Genomic DNA, 7,397 nt, shown 5'->3' on the forward strand with positions numbered 1-7,397 from the left:
CGTGTGAGGTTGGGAGTCAAGAGGAATGCTAATGTACACGTACTGGGACGTAGGTATCAAGCAGAACTCCGTCAAGGTGACCAGGGACAGAGCTTGACTTCAGGAAGCCTTGACTGACCCCAATCAAACTGTGTGCTCCCCTTAAAATCACCCATTCTATTGCTTTATCGTTACATCTCGTTCTTTTTTTTTTCTCTCCTCTTCTGCTCTCACAGCTTTTAACATGCTGATTATTTTGTCTCAGCCACTGCTCTACTTCTCTTTTTCTCACATTAGGATGGCAAGGCCGAGATTGAGGGAAAACCAATTTGGGGGCAGAAATGGGGGATTAGAGCGTCTGTTTAATCTAGCACAGACTTGTGCTGTGCCACACAGTCCTCACTCCGTATAACCAGCACTACCCACCCATCCACCCACCCCTCTATCCTGCCATCAGTCTATCTTTGATGGTCCTTTAAATGTTTAAAACTAATGGATTCCGTGAGTGTTTTTTCCCCCCCTCTCTTCCTTCCTAACGGGAGGGCTATAATCCCTAATGGATTTAAATGAAATGTGAAATGTCACAATGCCAGGGACCCTTTTAGAGGTGCATTTCTGTGTACATGTGCGTTGTGAGTGTTTGCATGTTGACGTGTGTGTCAACATGCTTAAGCCTTTTCCCTGCCGGAACCGCATAAAACAGCCAAAAAACCGATGGGTACACTGAAAAGAAAAGCACTTCGATCATCATACAAGCGCAAAGGCATGCAAACTCCAGGGACACACGTAGATACGCAAGACTGTCAGCTTCCCAGCTCCCAGGACTTTTTGCCCTGTGAGGGTTGCTGGAGAGACGATGTAGCATACAAACGCAGTGAGTGGACCAGACTCACTCGTCTTTGGCGTGTTCTTAGGTTCCAAAACCTCAGTTACACACTAAATCTAATTGCTGGTGCTGATGTTAATGAACCTTGTGGCCATGACATCTGTTGCACTAGGTCAAACCAGTCTATTGCTATATGGTTTTAAAACACTGCTAAAAGAACCTGCTGTTTGAGATGCCACTAGAAAGTGAAGGACAGTATGTGCATGTGTAGTTTTCTCAGAATGTAATCTGCCCTCTCTGTTCACAGGCCTGGTTAGCTGGCTAAATGATGAGATTTGACCTGCTGTAGCACAGATGGTTTGATTTCTCGTAAAAGGAAACCACTTTCTATAAATTCAAAAATTTCAATAAAGTTTATTTTAATACATTTTGGACCCTTTTTCACATGGTAGACTGGGCCCAGTATATATCAATATTGATCATATTTGTTCAACCATTTTTAACCTTACTTACATATTCATGTTTGCTTTTGTGTAAACATCACAGTCATTGGTCGTCCCTTGTCTCTTGTTATTTTTACTTTCTTCCTGTCCTTTCCTTTGTCATCCCTCTCTTGTCTCCCACCCTCTCATCCCTTCTCACTCTGTCTTTCCCTAACCCCTCTGTTCCTCTCCTTTCCCCTCTCTCTGAGAGTCAGTTGCCCACCCTAAATCAGCAAGCTGCCGAGGATTGTGGGAACCCATGGAATCACTGTGACCAGGGATGCAGGCAGGGAGCCACGGCAACGCTGGAATGTGGGGCGTCTGAGGAGATAAGAGCTGTGAGCCCAGCCAAGGAGAGGGGAGGGATGCAGCGAGAGAGGGGGGCAGAGTGAGGAGGGTGAGACGGAAACAGGGAGAGCAGCAATTCTGTGAATGGGGAGACAAACACAACACCATAAACAGCCCAGAGAGCAAGACAGAGTGAGACTGAGAAAGAGGGGCGGAGGACTTAGGGGTGCACACACTGGAGATGGGAAGCCAGCCTTATTCCGCTTTGCATTTCATTTACATCCCTGGCCGTATCGACCAATCGGATTGGGAGCAAAGCCCAGGGCTTAGGAGGGGAATAAAAAGACAAAATGCCTTTGCTGCTCTCATCCCTCCCTGATAATACCCCTTCTGTTTTTCTTTTCTCTTTTTCTCCCGTCTATAAGTAGATACTGTCCGAAATGCCAGCGGAAAAGCGACACCTCCGCTTGCTGTATATCTCAGATAGACCGAGCGGGAGCAGGGGCTGAAAAGACAGCTTTAGCAACTGGGCCTATCTCCTCTCCTCTCCCTGGCTGGATGGAAGCTTGGAGTGGAGGGAGGCGGAGGGCCGGGGTGTGTTGGTTAGTGTTTGGGAAGAGAATAGAGGGTGTGAGAGGCATGATATACTGAGCTGGCCACAGATTTTGCAGAATCTTGCACTCTAAAAAACTTTGCCTGCAGATCCCTTTCCTAAGCATGAGAAACCTGTTTCAAGGATGTTTACGAGGTACCACCCATCTTTGTGAAGGTTGCCAATGCTTGCTACCCAACTCCACACATATTTTTAGCTTTGGATAGTGGTTATTGTAGTGCACTAAGTTGCAGGTTTATCCGAAATGGAAACTCAGTTAACTTCTCAGTTAACTGCAATGTCTTAGTTAACAGTGGATTTTTAACACAGTGGAACCTTAACTTTAAACATCTCTTAACATACTTAGTTATTTTGGCTAAATTAAATATTTTCCTATATAACTCAGCAATGTGTATTGGGTAGAATTAGGCCCATTAACACCAGTCTGTGTTGACATGATGTCATGATTGACTTGTCTCAGGTTTTTGTTTGTTATCACTCTTGATGTGTGTGTTTCTCAGTGTGTGGTATCCTCTGTTTGTATGTCAGGTACAGTATGTTTGCAGGTTTACTGAATTTATTTGTACAGGTGTTTGTCGTGCTCTCCATTGTGATTCCTGTTTGTATTTGGGTTGCTATGCGTCTATTGTGCCAAAATGGACAAAGTGTTTATACTCTTTCTAAGTGTCTTTTCTGTATTTAAAGGACTATGTTATTGTCTTGGTGCTCACGTCTTTATGTAGGCGCACCCAGACTATTGTACTGCCACTGGACGCAGTGCTGGCATCGCTGCTGATATAGAGCTTATTGAAAGTGATTGTTGTTGCACAGATGAGAGTTAATCTCAATATGGGTCTGCGGCAAAGCATTCAGACATAGAGAGGGTCCTTTACCTGCCTCCACCAGACGCATGTGAAAGATAAGGTCACCTTAGGACCCTGTGTGGACCCCCTCCACCGTCACAGCGTCCTCATACTCCTCAGCCTGCACAACCTCACCCCTCTAGTAAAACAAACCAAACAATAGAAGCAGATATGTGAGGGATTAGAGGTCAGAGGGTTGGGGAATGCAACATCTCCATTTCCTGGATCAATCTTCAACCGCTTGGTAATCTCTGGCCCCAGGCCCCACATACCTCCAGTGGTCTCTCTGGCTGAGAGCTGGCATTGCCAGGCGGTGTGAGCTGGTACTTCTCCTGGTTGTGGGGGGCTGATAGGATAGTGGGGAGTGGGGTTATAACCTGATAGTGTGGATGTATGGAAGAGCACAGGGATGAGTAACAAAGGGTCCCTGCTTTATTTTCAAACCTCACCTAAATCCTCACAGATAGGTGTGTGTGTGTGTGTGTGTGTGTGTGTGTGTGTGTGTGTGTGTGTGTGTGTGTGTGTGTGTTTGCCAATGTATGACACAGACCCAATCTTAATGTGTGTCTGTGTACTTTGTGTGCACATGTTCATAAAGTGTGTTTTAATTTGTAAATGTAAAATAACAGAGTTCTTTAGCGCAAACTGAATATTATCCCCAAGTTCCCGTTATCTTGTGTACACACATTTGTTTATTTGATACAGCCTCTCTCCTCTACAGCACTTCTGTATATCAAAGACAGCAGTGCAGAGCGCAATTGAAAATGGCTACCGTGGAGAAAGGTCTCTCTGCTTTTGACTGCGAAGAGGCAGAAAAAGCCCTATTCTCCGCTCCCTTCTTAGATCTATTTAAATAATTGAGGAGTAAACTGACAAATTAGGCACCTTTATGGACGCCCCTGGGCTCTCTCTGGGGTCCTTTAGTTTCCCCAATACAAGAGAGTGCCACCAGCCACAGGATAATATCTCTGTGTGCTTTGAGAGGGAGGAGGGAAGGAGGGTAGTGGGCCAGGAGGGGTTTCGCCAATCAAGCGGGCCACACTTCCTCCCCCAGGTTCTAATTTTGTGCCACATTAAAGAGCTCGGCCTCCATTTAGGACACAGAGAGGCATTTTCATAATTTGCCGGGTCTCTCGACTTGCTCGGGGGTGCCTTTTTTCCTCTCTCTCCTCCCTCTCTCTCACTCCGTGTCTGAATGGAAGGCCTGGGGAGGAAGAGGGGTAATTCATTCGCCTCCTTTCAACCAACCGGCTTCAGTTCTGCATAATGTTGCTGCTAGGTGTGTATAGCAGCTAATATTTATCTCTTTAATAATTCTCTATTAGACCTGAATATTATTTGCTAACACTGGTTATTGTCAGCTATACAAAAATGGTGTCATTCACGTTTTGTTGATACATTAAGGCTAAATCATAAGCCTGTATAGTTAGGAGTTAAAGACTATAGTGTGTCTAATCTGTGACCATGCAGCCAGCTATGATGCTTACATCGATAGAATCTGTGATGTAGTATACATACAGTACATAATCTAGGTTAAGGTTGTCTCATTTGCTCTTTCTGACACCATCCATTCATGCACTACAGTATGCGTAAGCATTGATTCATATGTGATTGGTCACATAATTCACAGTCTCAGGGGGCATTTCATCGCTGAGAGACAAGCTAATCTAAAATCCCCCAATTTACAAATGAAAATCCCACCATCCAATTGAGCTAATAGAGGGACTTGAATGGGATAATAAGATGTGGTGTAATACTGTGTAAAAAGCCTGTAATGTTGTGTTGGTGTAAGAGCCTGTGTGACTGGATGTTTGACTGTTTGCAGTGATTACAGGGGCCTGCGGGCCTGGCGGCTGCTCCGTTGCTGGGACAGGGAGCTTCTCCCTGGGTAAGGAGATACGCCTGTCTGCCCCTTCTGCTGGAGCTACAGGGACCAGGATGTCAGGAGGGAGAGTGCTCCCTGTGAGCTCGCTCTCTCTTTTTTACTCTGTCTCTTTCTGTCTGTCTCTCTCCCTCTCGTTCCCGGACTCGCTGTGTCTGTACTATTGCAGTGCTTGCAGATGTACACAAACAAGGGAGGATTAAAGCAAAACGAATCTAAACAGACAAATGGAATTAGAGTGATGGGTGTCGGTGGGCTGGTTCACAGTGATAAACATAATGATGCTCTGAATGTGTGTGAGTGTGTTCCTGTGTCTGGGGGATTATCAGTGGTTAGGTGTGTGGTGTGTATGACTGGGTGACTGCTTCTGGGTGTCTTTGTGTGTTTGCCTATCTGTCTATGTTTTTGTAATTATGTGTGTGTATATTTACTCTGTCTCTACTTGTGTGTGTGATAAACGTGTTATTCTACATTGCCTCACAAAAAAACAAGTCTCCACACCCTATGCATGTGTGTGGATATGTTTCTCTGTCCGGGTCATATTTCCTTCTTGTCTTTGACAGTGTCTGTTTGTGTTTGTGTACAGGAGCTGCTACCTAAGCTTGTATGTCTTTACGGGACATCAAAACTCTTCACCCAATATTTATATATGTCTAGAAAGATGAGAGAATGTTTGTGGAATATGAAGGTCTAATTTTGACATAGTGCCCTGCAGTTCACGTGCTGATGTTGTATGTAGGCTTGTTTTCTTGCGACAGGAGTCTGTGTGTTTGTGCACTGAGGAGGTCAGGAGTGTGGAGGAGCCAGCAGGGGGGCAGTGATCAACAGACTGGGGCTCCCCTGCCGAGGGGCTCTGGGATTAGGGCTAAACCCTGCCCTGCCAGATGGGCACAACACATCCCCATCATTGCACACCAGCACCTTCTGTGGAAACCAGACAACTGGAACCATTGTGATAATAACTGGTACGCTTCTCAACTGACTCAGAGGTCAATAAAAGTACATTGACATGATCACAATAAATTCTATAAGGAGTCACCCAGTGTCACATATTTGAAATAAATCCATAATTGCATTTAAAGAATACCCCCTCTCCAGTTAATTAGTTTAGAATTGCTATTTATTAGCATATTGTTGATATGGATTGGTTAACTAAATGAGAATGTTTACAGCAACCATGTTAGTCAATGTATCATCAATCATCTCTTCTCAGGACCATACAGAATGGCGGCAGGAGAGACGACTGAAATGAGGTACTCTTCAAAGTATCAGCTAGTGGACAGTATGGCCAGTCAGCAGGTTCAAGGGTATCGGAAATGAAACTTACAGGTTGTTTTGATGTGCTGTATTTCAGAGCCACAGGCAACACTGAAATTATAGTGTGTGTGTGTGTGCGAAGGTGTATGTGTGTGAGAGTAGATTGGTGGCTCAGGAATCAGCAGTGTGTTGATTGCCTCCTGCTTGACTTTTATCGCACACAACTGGCACTAAATAGTCTCCAATTCAGTTCATGAATCACTAGACTGGTGTTATAGTCAATACTGTAACTGCTGCTATATACTGTTTCAGGTTAGCTTTAATAATTGTTATAAATGTTGTAATAGCTAAACAACGGTCTAAAAGCCCTGATAGCATCCCATAGAGGCTGTGCTGCTTCTCATTTCTAAAATAAGTGGTTTAGACTAGCCATTCAGCATTTCCATGCTTAGAGTTCAACACTCATGCTAGGAGGCCTATTTGACAAAAATGTGTACATGTTAAGATGTAGCGTCAACCTGCTGTACGTCTTTGTGATACCACCCCACCTGGATCTGTTATCCAGGGCGTCCCCAGCATGATTTAGGAAATTGTGTCTGTATTAGTAGAAAGCAGATTACATGAGTAAAGTGTACAAACAAATAAAAGATTACAGGCTGTGAACATGTTTCAGTCTAATGCCCTTTCAACAAGCAGTGCTCAGCACAATGCTTTTCTCTCCCCAAGCTAAATTTGGATTTCCCCTCTGATGTGAAGGCCTGCTGGCCAGCTATGTCTTCCACCAAGAGCACAACCTCTGTAATGACAGTGTTCCACACGACTGGCCTGTCTCCTCCGCTGGTATTAGTTAGGCTTTGGAGTTCAAGTGACTACAGGGTTTAAACACAGATTTTTTTTTAAAGGGGGGAAGAAAGACTTGCTGTTGTTCTTGAAAAGCTGTGTTTATCCAGGATTAGAGACACCAGCATGTTAATAATTGTTTCTCACAGAACTGCAAAGAAGCACTTTCCTGTAATCCCCTAATCAGGCATTACACCTCTGAGCGAAGCCACAACGCAGGCGCGTGGTGTCTGTGACGCAGCACGCCCACACTGTGTGATACACCCGTGTCTTCCCCAACACCACACCAACTATGCACAAAAGCACCTGCTCTATTCATTTCCTTTTAAATCTACTTTCCTGTACCCACTACATCCATTCACTACCAAAGCTCTATTGAGACAGTAAT

The 7,397-nt window shown here is 44.7% G+C and overlaps 1 long non-coding RNA gene across 1 annotated transcript; it reads left to right on the forward strand.

Annotated features, from left to right (window-relative positions):
• The first annotated feature begins 2 nt into the window (after positions 1 to 2).
• On the forward strand, positions 3 to 6,832 carry LOC116035616. The gene is made up of 2 exons (XR_004101411.2): positions 3 to 5,901; positions 6,126 to 6,832. It is a non-coding gene; the product is annotated as an uncharacterized LOC116035616 (long non-coding RNA).
• Positions 6,833 to 7,397: the final 565 nt, after the last annotated feature.

The sequence above is a fragment of the Sander lucioperca genome, chromosome 18, assembly GCF_008315115.2.
Source record: "Sander lucioperca isolate FBNREF2018 chromosome 18, SLUC_FBN_1.2, whole genome shotgun sequence".
In the NCBI taxonomy this organism is placed as follows: Eukaryota; Metazoa; Chordata; class Actinopteri; order Perciformes; family Percidae; genus Sander; species Sander lucioperca.